Here is a 16,478-nt window from a genome sequence, read left to right on the forward strand (position 1 = left end):
ATACTCTATGATCCTATCACTTGTCTAAACTGGTTGGAAAAAGGTGGTGGGGAAAACAATGGGGGGTATCTGTGTGATCGCATTTAAAATTGCCTTTTTAAAAAAATGAGCGACCTGAATTCTAACTCGCTAAAGCGTTAAAAGTGTCGGTTGACAATCCTTTGCTTCAGAAACGCTCCAGAATGATACACAATAAAACAGACATATACAAATTATCGTACGTGACAAATGTATGAAAAAGACTAGAAAAGCTGGACACGTGCAAACTTGACAACGCGATTGCTATGTGTAAAACCGGTAGACTACAACTTAACTACGTAGCCTCAGAGATGAAAAAAAAATTGGGGGGGGGGGGGGGGGTAAAGTAAATGACAAATTGATGGAGTTGATCAATAAAACCATAGGTTGAATCATGTCTACAACGTGTATAAAAGTGTGCAATTATAGTACCGATTATCAAAAAGTGGCGTCCCGAGACATGACGTTAAACTGCGCTCCTCTTTCCTTAGCACTTTTGGAGCTCAAAAGTGCCCTACTTCTTTTCTATCATTGTGTCTGCCTCCTCTTTTCCTAAGTCTGCCTTCATTGATCATCACACTGTCTCCTTAACTCTAAATTCTCACTACGTCCTAGACCAGTCCGTTTGCCGTGGACTGCGACGGGTAAGGGGGGATAAAGAGATCCTGGTGTTTGAGTGGTGGCTATCTGAGGATAAACCACAACAACACAATACTTTGGCTCCAAGTTCCCCTAGACCTGAGACCCAGATGGCCCGCTCTGGGTCAACCGGCTGGTCATGCCGAGCTACCAGCATAGGTCGTCGACCTATGCTGGAGGGCGGTGGCTGGAGGGTCAATCAGGGAGCTGCTGTATCGGACACATGTCCGATGTAGCAGCTGACTGAGTATAGCACCTGTGTAGCCCTGGCGGGCTCATTCTGGACATCCGAATGGCTCGTCCCCTTGTTGGACTCGATGGCGGGTGGGGAGCACAGGTGCCGAATTAACCAAAATATATATGGACAAAAAAACACACACAAAACTACTTGCCCCAGACCTATGTCTGGGCAAGAAACGTCGAATTGACGATAAAAAAGAGGAGGTCCCAAAAAGCTGTGCCACCTGGCCATCATTTCTGGTGGTTAGGTGCACAGAGGAGGGAAAAAGCCTGACCAAGTTGAGCCCTTTTATTATCTATAAGGGACTCAAGTCAGTAGTGGGAGAGCCCAAGAGTGTGTCTAAGCTACACAAAACAATGGAACTCCTTGTAGAAGTAGACAGCAAGACACACTCTGATGGGCTTCTAAGATGCAGAAGACTCTGTGATCTCCAAGTGGAAGTCATGCCACACAAGAGTCTGAACACCAGCAGAGGTGTAATCAGCTCTAGGGACCTACTGGAATGTTCCGAGAAGGAAATAGTGGAGGGCATTGAAGGAGTCACCCATGCCCGGCGCATTACCAGGCGCAGGGAGGGTGAGGAGGTTAAAACCGCCACTATTATCCTCACATTCGGAACTAGGACACCGCCAGAGTATGTGAAGGCAGGATACCTACGAGTTCCAGTGAGGCCCTACATACCTAACCCCATGAGGTGCTTCAAGTGCCAGGGTTATGGACACGGCGCGGCAGTCTGCAAGAGGAACACTGTGTGTGCCAGATGTGCTGGAGAGGGTCATGAGGACAAGGGCTGCACAGCCCAGTTCAAATGCCCAAACTGTCAAGCTGGCCACTCAGCCTACTCCAAGGACTGCCCTGTGTGGAAACAGAGGTACAAGGCAGAAACGGATGTACCTTTAGCCAGGCGAAATCGGCTGTACTGGCCCTACCCAAGGGCCAATTCAGCTTGACAAAGACCTACGCCCAGGCTGTTGCTAAGAAAGGAAGATCCATAGCCACACAGACGGACACATTGACACCACCACCCCCTCCTCCTCCCCCAACTCAGAAGAAAACACCGCCAAAGAACACACCTCTGAAGAAACAAGAAAGCCCTGTTGTCATGCTAAAGAACAGGTTCTCTGTGCTCGCTGATGAGAGCATGGAGACTGAGCAGCATGTCAAAACCAATACTCCGGGAGAACCCGGAGACATCATGTCTGACACAGGTTCTCCTCAGAGAACCCAGCCAGACACCCCAACCTCTACCGAGTTAGAGGTTGACCAACTCCCTAAGGGGAGAAATCAAAGCGGAGAGGATGCCCGAGGTGAGAGAGGAGGAAATAACCTCCGCTCTAACCAGAGGGATCTCCCCTCTCCAGAGAGAAAGAATTCCCCCAAAAGGGGGTTGTCCTCCTCTCCATCCAAACCCAAGAATAAAAATACCAAGGTCACTGGAATAAAGGGAAACCCCTCCGGGGGCCTCCCAAGGCCAAATAGCTCCAAGTAGGTCATCTAGAATAAGCCATGGATTCCAGAATTGTACAGTGGAATTGTAGAGGCCTCAAGGCCAATTACGAGGAAATGCAGCTACTGATGGACTCTGAGACTCCTGTAGCTGTCTGCTTACAGGAAACATTTCTGAAAGATTGCATCAGCTTCCGAAGCTACCGTGCTTACACCAAGAATGTTGAGGATGCAGAGAGAGCATCAGGTGGAGTCTGTATCCTTGTGAAGGATAGCATCCCCCATGAGAGGGTAGAACTACAGACCACACTACAGGCCGTAGCAGCTAGGATAACCCTTCACTAGGTTATCACTTGCTGCAGCCTGTATCTACCACCAGGCGCTCCATTAAACCGAACAGACATGGAGGACCTATTGAAACAACTCCCCCGGCCTTATTTAATCCTTGGGGATTTCAATGCCCATAACACCATGTGGGGATCCAACAATACCGACACAAGAGGTCGTATGCTGGAGGATATCTTCCTCCAACATGATTTATGCATACTTAATGATGCATCACCGACCTACTTGCACCCAGGAACTGGATCATTCACATGCATTGACCTCACCGTATACGTCCCCGGACTTCTGGACGATTTTAAATAGTCAGTTAGCAATGATCTACGGGGAAGTGATCACTTCCCAATCATCATTACTAACAATCTCCCTTCATTGGGACGACCTCAGCGGTGGAAACTGAATAAGGCCGATTGGGAACAATTCCAAAAAAGATGCTCTGAGGATATCACAGAAAATATCCTCCATGAACAGAACCCAGCTGATACCTTTGCTAGCAAGCTACTAAGTATAGCCAGGAAAGTTGTACCCCTAACCTCTGCAAATCCAAAACGGCCTAGCAAACCATGGTTTGATACAGCTTGCAAAAGTGCTATTGGCGATAGGAAAAAACGACTGGCTGCATTTATAAAGAATCCTTCCCAGGAAAACCTAAAGCTATTCAGGATAGCTAGAGCAAAGGCTAGACAAACCATACGGTCAGCCAAAAGGAATTCCTGGAGAAGTTTTGTCGGCAGTCTGGATGCCAAAACTTCTGCTAGAGCGGTTTGGAAGGCAGTAAGGCGAATCAAAGGGAAAGAATCAAATGCAATAGGGCATTTGAAAAACCAAGGACGAACTGTCACGTCCCCCAGAGAAATAGCTGACTGCCTTGCATCCTCAATAGCAGAAAAATCATCCACTGCACACTACACGCCAGAGTTCCAAAAAGTCAAAACCAGGGAGGAAAGACACCCCATTGATTTCAGGTCAGAGAACAATGAAGACTACAACAAACCGTTCTCGCTTGAGGAACTGAGGGAATCGCTGGACAAGTCACATGACACAGCGCCTGGAGAAGACGAAATCCATTACCAGTTCCTCAAGCACCTTCCCGAACCCTCATTGGCAGTCCTACTAGGGGTCTATAACTGTGTGTGGCAAACAGGCGCTTTCCCAAACAGCTGGAGGAAAGCCACAGTTATACCGATACCTAAACCGGGAAGAGACGGCTCTGACCCAGCTAACTATCGACCAATAGCACTAACAAGCTGCATCTGCAAAACCATGGAAAGAATGATTAACAGTAGGCTGGTCTGGTACCTGGAAAGGAATAAAGTGATCTCAAACTACCAGTGCGGATTCCGGCAGGGGCGGACAACAACTGACCACCTGGTAAGGATGGAAGCTTATATTAGAAATGCATTACTCAGAAGAGAACATCTAGTAGCTGTATTCTTCGATATAGAAAAGGCCTATGACACAACCTGGAAACATGGCATTCTACGTGACCTGGCGCTTATGGGGCTTAAGGGACACCTCCCCCGTTTTGTGGAGGAATTCCTGAAAGATCGAAAATTTCAGGTCCGAGTGGGCAACTCCGCTTCTGACACTCATGACCAGGAAATGGGTGTACCCCAGGGCAGCATTCTGTCAGTCACCCTGTTCAACATTAAAATAAATAGCATCATAAATGCGCTGTCCCCTGGCATAGAGTGCTCTTTGTATGTCGATGACTTTGTCATTCTTACTTATGGGAAAAACATGAACACCTTAGAAAGGAAATTACAGTTATGTTTAAACAAAATTCAGGGTTGGGCAAACTATAATGGTTTTAAATTCTCAGACTCCAAAACAGTTAGTATGCATTTTTGTAATCTAAGGGGACTCCACCCAGACCCTGAACTATTTATACACAAAAAGAAGATCCCTGTCGTGAAAACTACAAAATTTTTAGGCCTCACCTTAGATTCCAAATTTAATTTTCTCCCCCACATTAAGGAACTTAGGAAGAAATGCCAAAAGTCATTAAACATACTAAGAGTACTCAGCCATACGGACTGGGGAGCTGACAGAGATACCTTGCTGCTGCTCTATCGGAGTCTAATTCGATCCAAGCTAGACTACGGATCCATAATATATGGAGCAGCAAGGAAGTCGTACCTAAAAATACTGGAACCAATACAAAATGCTGCCCTGCGTCTCTGTCTCGGCGCGTTTCGTACATCACCTATCCCAAGTCTCCATGTGGAGGCTGGAGAACTCCCCATGGATATAAGAATGACTCCATATTTAACCCTACAGAGGTAGAATTATACAATCGAAGGCCTAACGTCATACAGCCGTTGGGCCTTCGAATGAGAGAACCCATCCAAAATTTAACCCCACCCATTGACCAAATCTCTAAAATAGAAACCCCTCAGAATCCTGCTTGGCTAATGAATAAACCCTAATTAAATTTATCCCTCCTTAATTTGAAAAAAGAAAATACAGACCCAAGCATACTACAAGTCCACTTTAGGGAACTGCAGGAGAGCTACGGAGATTGTGGCACCATCTACACAGACGGATCCAAAATGGAGGGAAAGGTCGCGTGTGCCTGCTCCTTTCGGAACAAAACAATCTCCCGTAGACTCCCCGATGGCTGCTCCATCTTTACGGCCGAATTGCACGCAATATTGCTTGCACTTATGGCCGTAAAAGCATCAGAAAGGAGTAAATTTATAATCTGCTCCGACTCCAAATCTGCATTGCAAGCTTTGGGGCGGATGAAGACTGACATCCCATTGGTACATAAGAGCCTGAAGCTGTTGGACCTAATAACAGCCGACCGTAGGGATGTCACCTTCATCTGGGTCCCCTCCCATGTTGGCATTGAGGGAAACGAAGCCGCAGACAGAGAAGCAAAGAGAGCCCTAAATCATGCGGTGTCAGGAACCCAAATTCCCTACTCGGATCTGAGACAAAGTATTGCCTCTGCCACGTATCGAGAGTGGCAGAACCGATGGGAGGCTGAGACTCACAGTAAACTCAGGCAGATTGTGGCGGATGTCAGGTGGCGGCCCACATCTAAGGGTCTGACAAGGCGTGGTAGCACAACCATGTCCAGACTTAGGATTGGCCACACCTACATCACGCACTCTTTTGTACTGAAGAGAGAGGAGCCCCCACTTTGCGAGTACTGTGACTCTCGCCTCACCGTGGAACATATCCTCGTTGATTGCCCCAGATACCAGGATGTCAGGGCGAAATACTTTGGAGCCACTAATCTAAAAACACTATTTAATAATGTCGACCCTGGGAAGGTACTGGGCTTTATTCGGGAAGTGGGGCTATCTACGAAGATCTGATTTCTGAATTTGTGAACATGCACTATTTACATTAGATTTTTACCAAATATTTAAATTTTTACTACCTTTACTATTTTAACTGTGAATAGACCTTGATTTTAATTATATGACTGTATAGAATCTGGCCCTTGTTGTTTAGAGAGAGAGTAGTCCTTAAGGGACTGCAGGCACGACATGGCCTAAATTGTGCCGATGTGCCTCAAATCAACAAATCAATCAAAAAGTGTATGTCATACAGGAATCGGACAAACTAATCGATACACACTAAGGAAAAGACACGAATCTCCATGAAGATGATTCTGATTCCAATATACCCAATGACCTCTTATAACAGGAAATTCATTATACTACAACACACACGGATTTGAAAAGAAAAATTCTGTAAGATTCACTTACTGGTGATGTTAAGAAAAACTGGATGTGTCTCACTTTCTCCTATGGTATTTCTCGCCTGGCAGCTATAAGTTATTTCGTCTTGTTCTGATAACTTGTAGATTATGAGACATCTTCCATTTGATGATACATTGTACTTTTGGTTAGTGCTTATTACTGTGCCATCCTCTAAGCTCCATGTAATTGTTGGTAATGGCTGTAATGGGTCACTGGTGCAGAACATAGCATATTTTACCTACATATTTCCATTGGACTTTATTTGACCGAAAATAATTGCAGCAATTATTTTTTTAAAGATAAATTTATTGTATAATCAGGCATAGTTTAGTTCACTGCTATCTGTGACTAATGATTAAAGCACAAATTATCTAACCCTAACCCATAGCCCAAACTCGTTTAGAGTAAATTCTTTATCCAGAAAAATCAACGCATCATTTTTTTTTCACGCAAATCTACAACTGCCGGCGCAAAATTTTGATGACAACAGGTGCCTATTCCTGTTAGAATGTAGCCGCACAAAGGGTAGAGAACCAGATCCATTAAATTTGCCTCGGTGGAGTTTAGGTGGAGATGACTCATTCCAAAGGTTCCGTCACGCCCTTCCATTAATGAGCCGTCATCAGAAAAAGATTATAGATTAGAAATATGAAAAAATTCTACGTAGAAGTGTGGTTGTTTGTGGTTTGTCCAGAACTGACCACCTGCGATATATGTATCGAATTAGTGATTGCTGCCTTTGTTGAACTTCTCTGTTGGGAGAATGAGATGATGGGGATACAGGATGGCGCTCCGATTCACTAATGGACCTTTTGATGGAGGTAAGTAGATTTATCCCTAAGTAAGTTCGAGAAAGTGTCAGTATAAAAATTAATCTCCTTAAGGAATATTTCACAGTGGGCATGATAAACATATAACATTCAGTGCAATTAATTACTTTCAAGGGGAGTTTATTGCTATTTTTACTTTAAATACAACAAATAAATTAGTGTACTAAAAACAACCTTTGAACAAAAAGGTCATTAATCTACTTACTACCCACTGAAAACACACTCTAGTCTTGCAGAATGAGACACTTCTGCCACTACATTTGCAGAAAACCATCTTAGTACAGGAGCTTGACCTGATAGATACGTTACAAATATTTAGAGATTTCTGTTTTAAGAATGAACGGAAGCCACAATAGAATACGAAATATACAACTTGGAGATTGCTTAACATTAAAAATACAAGAAAAGCTATGTATCTGTGGATTAAGAATTGCGATCGAAGTGTTAATTCTTTTTTAATAGAAAAGATTTGTTACTATTAGTCCAGTTGTTATATCGCTTGGTAGCAATGACCTGCTTGGCTACCTAACAAGAAGGCTTTGCTTTAAACTCCGAGGAAATCATGAGCAGTCAAACTAAGTTTTTGCTGAGCAAACAAATCGTCATTAAAGCCATCTCAAGGATACATGAATTCCCAGACCGACTCTAGAGAGATAGATCATATCGCCCTAAGAGTGTATACATTGATGTATCGACTCTAAAAAGGTGAATGTCTTTTAGTACAAAATGTTAGTAGAATCAGAAAGGTATAGCAATATTACATTAAATTTTCAATGAAGCACCCCAAGAGGCATTCCTGAAATAGGACAGCAGAATTCTTATATGTATGGACCTTAAATGGCCTCTTATGATGGGAGGAAAAAAATTCCAATTCTCTTATTCTATACCTAGCACATTTTCCTCAATACCTCCATTTTTATGCTACATATTTGTGATAGTTTTGTTGACATGAAGTCTTACATGTTGGCTGGTATGTGTCCATAACGTCAGGGGTTCTAACTTCAAACTGCTCCCTACATACTCTAAATGCTCTCTAAATACTCTAAATGCTCTCTACATACTCTAAATGCTCCCTACATACTCTAAATGCTCCCTACATACTCTAAATGCTCCTTACATACTCTAAATGCTCTCTAAATACTCTAAATGCTCTCTACATACTCGAAATGCTCTCTACATACTCGAAATGCTCTCTACATATTCTAAATGCTCCCTACATACTATATTGAAAAACATGTTTTTACGTATAGTAAAATCCTCGCTAATATTTGATTCCAAATCAAAGAGCATCGATTTTTATTTTGCCATGGAGCCCTTCCATTTATTTTTAAACATTTAAAAAATATAATGGATCATGTCCCGTTTTGTTACTTATAACGATGCTGCTGTGTGAACTTACCACCCCCTTTTCCAAATCAGTCCTTTAGCCAGCTAAACGTAAATATTCCCCCCCCCCCAACTCTCCTCGTAACAAATAGGGCCTGTTTGAATTTCAATAGATGACAGTGCTTCTGCTTTTGAGTTTTTATTCGAAATATATATATATATATATATATATATATATATATATATATATATATATTTATATATATATATATATATATATATATATATATATATATATATATATATATATATATATATATATATTGTAATAACTTAAGTGAGGAAACTCAACGAGGCACATATATCTTTATTTACACAACATCACAAGTTCATAAAACATTATCTTACTTAGGCAGTCTTTTCACTTCTAGCACTAGCCTGGATGTCGGTGCGCACGGCAAAGTTATAACATTGCCCCCTTCTTAGAGCTTTTCGTCCCGAAAAGAAACAGTGCAGTGTAGCTTTGACATTTTAGGTGGAGGTCGATCAGTGGGAGCCACAGACGGTAGGGTGCCTGTTGCCCACGAAGCCATCTGCACAGTTTTCCGAGGTCGTCGCTTCCTCTTCATCCAGTTGGCCAGTCTACTCTTGAGACGATATCGTGGTCGATGCTTCGACCTCATGACGATAGTCACTGATGCCAGCCAGCTGACACAGGGAGAGTTACTGGAGGTTAAGGTTGCCAGCCACGTAACACAAATGGAGGTTGTGGCGATCATTGTAGATTCCAGGGTTGTTGTTCTAAGACGCTGAGTCAGCGGACCTTTTCCATGGACCTCTCTTGACACAGTTGTAGGCCCACTTGTAGCCATGGTTTCAAGCACATAGTCTTTCTCAGCTTCATCTGTAAGGTATGCCCATGAAGCATCCTTGTAATGTGAGGTTGTGGCAATCACTGTAGATTCCAGGGTTGTTGGAATTAATTCACATTCAACACCGTTCAAGTCATTCTCACTGAAGTGGGCAGAAGTACACATTTCTGTTAAGTTCAGGTCTTGAAGCTGGGTTTCTTGGCATGGGCACTGTCCCCGCTGTCCCCGCAGGAATCCGCATATACAGTTCATTTCAATCGCCTGGATGCAGTTGCCAAGCATCTAGTTCTCTTTTATGCTACTGCCAAAGTCGAATTCGTTAATTCTGTCTCGGCCATTGTTGGGGCCCGTATTCGCAATTTCACTCGTCGACATCAAAGGCAAGGAATCAGAAACGGTCTTGAGGCTTTCATGGCTTGAGTTTTCATCAAAGGCACTGACAGATAAACAGAGGTTTTTAAGCTCCACAGCAGCAAGCTTGGATGCAGACCCAACGTTGTTTTGATCTGTCCGGCCCGTTGCAGGTATACCAGGAACAAAAGTTTCAGGCACATAACAGACTTCTCTTGTTTCTTCATTTGTCTCTTTAGTTTCGAATCGGCACATCCCATTATAGATCGTCGCAGCAATCGTTGTCACGTTTCTCGCCCTGAAAGTCATCCCCGTCAGTTTTGCCCACAACACAGTCACAGACAGCGCTCCAATCCCCAGCGCCTCCATCACCACTGTTTGTGCAGCCACAGTCCTGACCAGGCAACTGCTCCTTCCCTAACGAGTTTAGTCCTCCTTTTGCTTGCGACACAATTCTATCACTTTGGTCTATTTGGCCTTCTACTTGCAATACACTTCATCTACTTTGTTCAACATTATGTTCCTACTCATGTTTCCCATCTTGTTCCCAATCATGTTCAGCTGTTCATCAAATGCATCAACAAAGTCCTGGATCTTGCCAATGAACTCAACAATCCCAAGTTCAATTTCAAATGTGTAGGTCTCAGGATCTTCTTCTTCACTGATCAGAGATTGCCGCAGACGAGCCGTGAGCATTTCCCTGCTACCGAGGGATTTTAAACCTCGGTCCCGAAGCTCTTGTCTTATCTCTTTAATTGAGAGCTGATGAAATAATAAGTTATTGTAATCAAAGCCTACCTCCTCTCGTTGAGTTGCCTATATTCCACTTCTGACACCAATTGTAATAACTTAAGTGAGACAACTCAACAAGTTCATAAAACATCATCTTTCTTAGGCAGTCTTTTCACTTCGGCTCTCAACTTGGGCGGAAATCGTTCTCCTCTCTAATGTACACATCCTTTTAGGTCTAGTCTATCACAGTGCGCACCTTCTAGCCTGGATGGCGGTGCGCATGGCAGAGTTATAACAATATTTATATTTTGGCCTGGGCATTTTTCTTCTTCTTACAATTAGCAGAGACTCGCATAATTCTTTTGGTCATACCCTCCATCATTACTCTTGTGCACTTTTAATAAAAGTGCCTGCATTTAAAGCCCCCGTTTTGGCCATAGTAAATCATCCTCCCAAACACACTCACTTCAGGTCTGTTGAACTATATTTTTTAGCTTTTATCAAAATATTTGAAAGGCTCTTTGATGCTTTTCAAACACCAACAATATTTTAATCGAGTGTTAAAAAACATATTAGGCTATATGAGGCTATAAATTCCGTTGCAAATTTTATGTAGATCGTTTATTCAAATTAAATCTTGAGAAAAACGTTATTTATAATAAAATATTTTTTTAAATATTTTAAACAGTTTCGCGTGATGAGGGATTTGAACCTCTGACATTCCGATCTAAAGTTTGATACTCTACCCTCTGAGCTAAATGATTCTCCATTCCCTACTTTACCTAGTCATTCTATAGAATGACAAATTCTGCGTCAGGAAAAGTATGAAAAGTATTAATTAGAAATATAATTACAAATACAAATTAAAAAGAATAAGTTAAACAATCACAAATAATTAACAAGATTTAAGACTAAAAAATAACTTTGTAGACCTATGTCTTCTTTACCCTATGCTAGGTGTGATTTCAAGTTTTAATTAATTACGTATTTTCTTTTACTTAGCTAATCGCATTGTAATTACTTAGGAGATGACAACTCAACGGGACTGATGTTTATACACGATTTATCACAAACTCATTATAACAAACTCAGTTCCCTCGCGTGAACTATAGAGAGTACCTAGGTCCATCGTATTTGACTTGTGGTTACCTGTCTATCAATGAACTCAATGTGACTAAACAAATAAACAGGGGGTGGGAGTTGTTCATCTCTACCCTTGTTACATGTGTAGTGGTGCGCTTGAAGTCCAGCCCCTTAGTTCAGATTTTTACTCCAAGTAAACAAACTCAGTTCCCTCATAAAGTGTGACCTCTAGACAGTGTCAAAATGTTGACATCTGGCTTAATGTGGTCACTTGTCTATCTATGAACTCAATGTTAAGGACTAAACAAACAAAAGAAGATGGGGGTTGTTCATCTCTACCTCTGGAGATATACCCACACATCTAGACATATGTCTGGTCAGCGTGACGTAGTCAAGGAATATTACATGTTAACTAGCCCACTCAAAGGTCTAGACAAAAATTTTAAATGTGCCAGCAATCGCTGCTATGTATGTAATGCGAATTTATAGTGTAAAGTTTTATTACTATTTAGATTAACACGCCTTGTCTTTATACTAAAAGATGTTTGGTGCATAGTCATAGTTTTAAAAGCACATTCTTTTTATTTGAAACATAAACGTTCATGTATCTCAGAACTGACATTACTGAATCATGTCCACTTTATGAATATTGGCAGGTTTTTATTGACGTAGAGATTTAGTTTGACCATATTCGACTGTTCCTTTCATAGAGTATTAAACTTCTTGTTCCGCATCGTTTATCAGGGTCGACTAGCCTTATATTGTTGGCTTTTCGCCTGCGTTGTTTCGTTATTTAAGTGTTACCTCCGTTTGACTTATCTGGAAAAGACTTAGCGTGGAGGCGCCTAACAATGTTATTAGAACTATAGGTACGACGGTGTAGTTTTTACTATCCGGTCAACTATTCGGCTGTGATATTCGCTTCGGCCGAATAGTGAGAAATTGCCGAATATTCGGCCGGTGCCGAAGCCGGAGCGACTATGCGGTGCACCATAAATAACAATGTGTCTTAAATACAGCCTCTTCATAAGTTCTAGACTTGGGCGGAACTTCATTCTCTTCTTCCCAATGTAAGCATCTTTCTCAGTCTAGACTCTAACAGTGCTCACCTTCTGCACTAGCTTGAATGGCGGTGTGCATGGCAGGGTTATAGCATTGACCCTTCTTAACGCTTGTCGTATGGAAAGAAAAAGGTTCATAACAGTGCAAAGGAGGTTTGACAGTTCATGTGGAGGTCGATCAGTGGGAGACATAGACGATAGGGAGCGTGTTCCCTACGAAGCTATCTTTACCGTTCTCTCCAGGTTCCGCTTTTTTTCTCTCTAGTTGACCAGTCTGTTCTAGAGACGATGTCGTGATCGTTGTCGCTAACGCAAGGCAACCTGTCTTAAAGAGTTTATGGCGGTCACTCTTGTAGTTCCCAATCATCTGGCCTTTTACATTGACGTGAAAGATGTGTAGTCCTACAAGAAGCCAAACATGCAGTTTGCTGGTATCTATCGCCTCTGCCATGCAGTTTGCTGGTATCTATCGCCTCTGCCATGCATTTTGCTGGTATCTGTTCTGCCGCTCTGTTGGTATGTATCTTCTCTGACACACATTTGCAGGTACATATCCTTCACTTATTCTCCATTTATCTCTTCTGCCACACACTTGCTGGTATCTTCTTTGCCACACATTAGAGGCGCCGCATATACAGTTTTTGTTAAACACCAGGAGGAATTGGAAAACTCATTTCTCACTTTGCCAGGAGTTGTTGGTTTTTTTACATTCTTTAGAATACTAAACATTCTATAGAATGTGGGATTTTGCACTTTGCTGTGGTAATAATTTTTTATTTATTTATTGCTGCAACAGTGAACCCAGAAAAACCTCACCAAAGGAGTATATAACAATACTAGTTTATTAATAAAGAGAAAAAAATAGAGCGAAACTAATAACAGCCTAAGCTTCATTGTTTATATCCTCAAGATCCAATGTTTCTTACTTACTTTTATCTTTTCCAATCTCTATTGTGTCTCATGGGGCAGTGTGCAATGCAGGAGGGATAATAACATATACAAATGTAAGATGCAGGGCTTTGATATATTATAATGCATCTGCTTTATTAAAAAATATTCATGAACATTGTTATTGGAATTATTAAACGGTTTTGATTAGATACTCAGCAAATATGTTTGATATACAGCCCTTATTTTCGGATACAGAACATTAAGTTAAACAATCTGTGGTGCCATAGATATCTTAAGAAATTATACATTTCTACTTTAAAGCATACCTGGAATCTGGGTTACTGGTGTAACATACAGATTGTATGCATCCCCGAAAACAAGGTTGGCGCTGCTGCGACCTGATAGACCACACTTAATACCAAAGGGATCACTGGTATCATTTGTCTTGGCATACATTATGTGCAGGTCCCCTAGATTACATGATAGTTTGAGAATCACGATACGTTTATAATTTAAAGTAAATCTAACTTAAAATTTTAATATTTGAGGATGAGAATTCTATATAGAAGGAATGAAGGACATTTTTTTGTTGCTATAGTATAGAGAATCCCACCTCCAGACACCAATTGTTATAACTTAGCCAAATAACCTCATCAAAAGGATTATAAAATAGCACAGTTAATCATAAATAAGAAACTAGAGCCAATCTAAAGCCAGCTTAAGTGTCCGTGTTTACATCCTCTTCTGTCTCTCTATTGTGTCCCATGGTGCACAGTTTCGTGCCTAATCACTCACTCACACACACATATACATACATACATATATATATATTGTTACGATCTTCTCTGTCAGGCCTTCTGTAAACACTGCTAAACACAACAGCACGTGTAACACAAGAAATTGACAACAAGAGTTTCAATAAACATGGTGGCGATTTAATTACAACTACACCAACATCCTATTCAACACAATTGGCTACACTTCAAATGCTTTGCTACACAACAGAACTGCAAAACTAATCACTACAAGTCTCTCTAGCTCGTACAGCTACATTTTCGAGGACTCAAAAGGGTACCGCACAGTCCTTACTGCCCTGGACTCAAATGTCCTTTCTAACACATTGTCTCTAGCCCGTGAAGGACCTCAATTACATGACCACAACACGGGTCATACGTGCGTTTTCTAGCAGTACTGTCCCTTGTCTATCGACAGCCGTTGACATAGTGATTGGCCTGAATCGTGGTGCCATTCGCGCATTAAGCCTTTCAGTCCGCCACTGGAATTACTAGACTATATATATATATTGTCACGGTCAATGGATCTTTAATACTTGAGTAAAAAATGCTAGTCTATCTGAATATTTTTGTTGATGATAGATGTCACGATGAATAAGCTCTTGAAGGAGTAATGATCTGGAATGAACTTTTGCCTCTTAGATAAAGATCCTGTAACGGTGATGCCGAGGATTAGAAGATGTCAGCTGTCTAGAAAAAGTAATGTGACTTGCTAAGTGCTATGTTATATCGAGATGTAATGCAATCTATAAATAAATCGGCAAAAATCCTTCTCTATTAAAATTCAGAAACTTTTAATTTAAAACTTGAAACAGCGAATGTACAAAAATTACATGAATAAACTGTAACTTAGATAAAAATATTCAAATGATTTCTACTGGATCTTAAACGATCTACACAGTATGAGAATCGGCTCGAGACTGGGGAATTATTTTGATCTCGTTTCAACTCGTAGCGTAGCCACACCTCTTCCTCCTTCCAATCAAAACCACGACATTTGATCTCTAGCTCACATCTCCAACCAATCAGAAATTCTCTATCATACTGCTGGGTCTGCAACTCGACCTCGACCCGAGCTATATTTTAAAAAATTAAATATATTAAAATGTCTGACAAATGATATGTGACATATATATATATATCATGGGTGTAGCCAGGGGGGGTTTGGGGTTCACCCTTCCCCCAAAATGGAATTCCCCCCCCCGGAGGGGGGGATCGGAATTTACTGACCGATTTTTTGCTTTGATTTTGTCTATTTTAGGTGAGATTTTAATACTAAACCATCACTTGCGCCGGCACAACCAAGGCGGTTTTGAGTTTAAAACCCCCTACCGGGGGTTTTGAGTTTAAATCCCTCTAACAGGGGGGGTCGATTTTAAAACCCATTACCAGGGGGGTTTGAGTTTAAAACCCCCTACCAGGGGTTTTTACAGTTAAAATCCCCCTCTTCTATAAAACAAAACAAAAAAATGCAAACGACAATCCCAAAATTCCAATAGCACAGTTAAGGAAGATTTTGATTTTAAAACCCCTCTTCAATATAAAAAAAGAGCTAATTACGCACTCAAAATGTTATGAGCGTAGCTAAATGGGTTTTTACTTAGTTTTGAGTTTAAGTTTAAACCCCCCTTCAGCGGGGTTTGAAGGTTAAAAATACCTCTTTAATAATAAAAACAAAGCAAATTATATACACTCAAAACGCTACGAGCGTTGCTAAAAGGGGTTTTCAGTTTAAACCCCCTCCAGCGGGGTTTAAAGCTAAAATTACATCTTCAGTGTAAGAAAGAAAGCAAATTACGCACTCAAAATGCTATAAGCGTTGCTAAAAGAGGTTTTAAGTTTAAACCCCCCTTCAGAGAGGTTTGATGCTAAAAAAATACCTCTTCAATATAAAAAAAAAGCAAAGTACACACCAAAATTATTTGGGCGTAGCCAATCCTGTTGGTTTTTTTTGAGTTTAAACCCTTCTTTTACAAATGGTTTTTTTAAAACTTTAAAACCCCTTCAGATGGTTTTGAGTTTAAAATTCCCCTACAGAGTGTTTTGAGGTGGAAAACCTCTATCTTCAATATTATTGTAAAGCAAACTACAGTTATTAAGTTCTATTACCGTAGCTAAATGGGGTTTTGAATTAAA

The 16,478-nt window shown here is 41.3% G+C and overlaps 1 long non-coding RNA gene across 1 annotated transcript; it reads right to left on the minus strand.

The window, feature by feature from the left end:
• Window positions 1–6,401: 6,401 nt before the first annotated feature.
• Window positions 6,402–14,011, minus strand: LOC106051468 (uncharacterized). The gene is made up of 3 exons (XR_008775538.1): window positions 13,875–14,011; window positions 7,438–7,525; window positions 6,402–6,614 (listed from the first exon to the last, which is right to left on the minus strand). It is a non-coding gene; the product is annotated as an uncharacterized LOC106051468 (long non-coding RNA).
• Between the last annotated feature and the right edge of the window lie 2,467 nt (window positions 14,012–16,478).

Source organism: Biomphalaria glabrata, chromosome 17 (assembly GCF_947242115.1).
Source record: "Biomphalaria glabrata chromosome 17, xgBioGlab47.1, whole genome shotgun sequence".
In the NCBI taxonomy this organism is placed as follows: domain Eukaryota; kingdom Metazoa; phylum Mollusca; class Gastropoda; family Planorbidae; genus Biomphalaria; species Biomphalaria glabrata.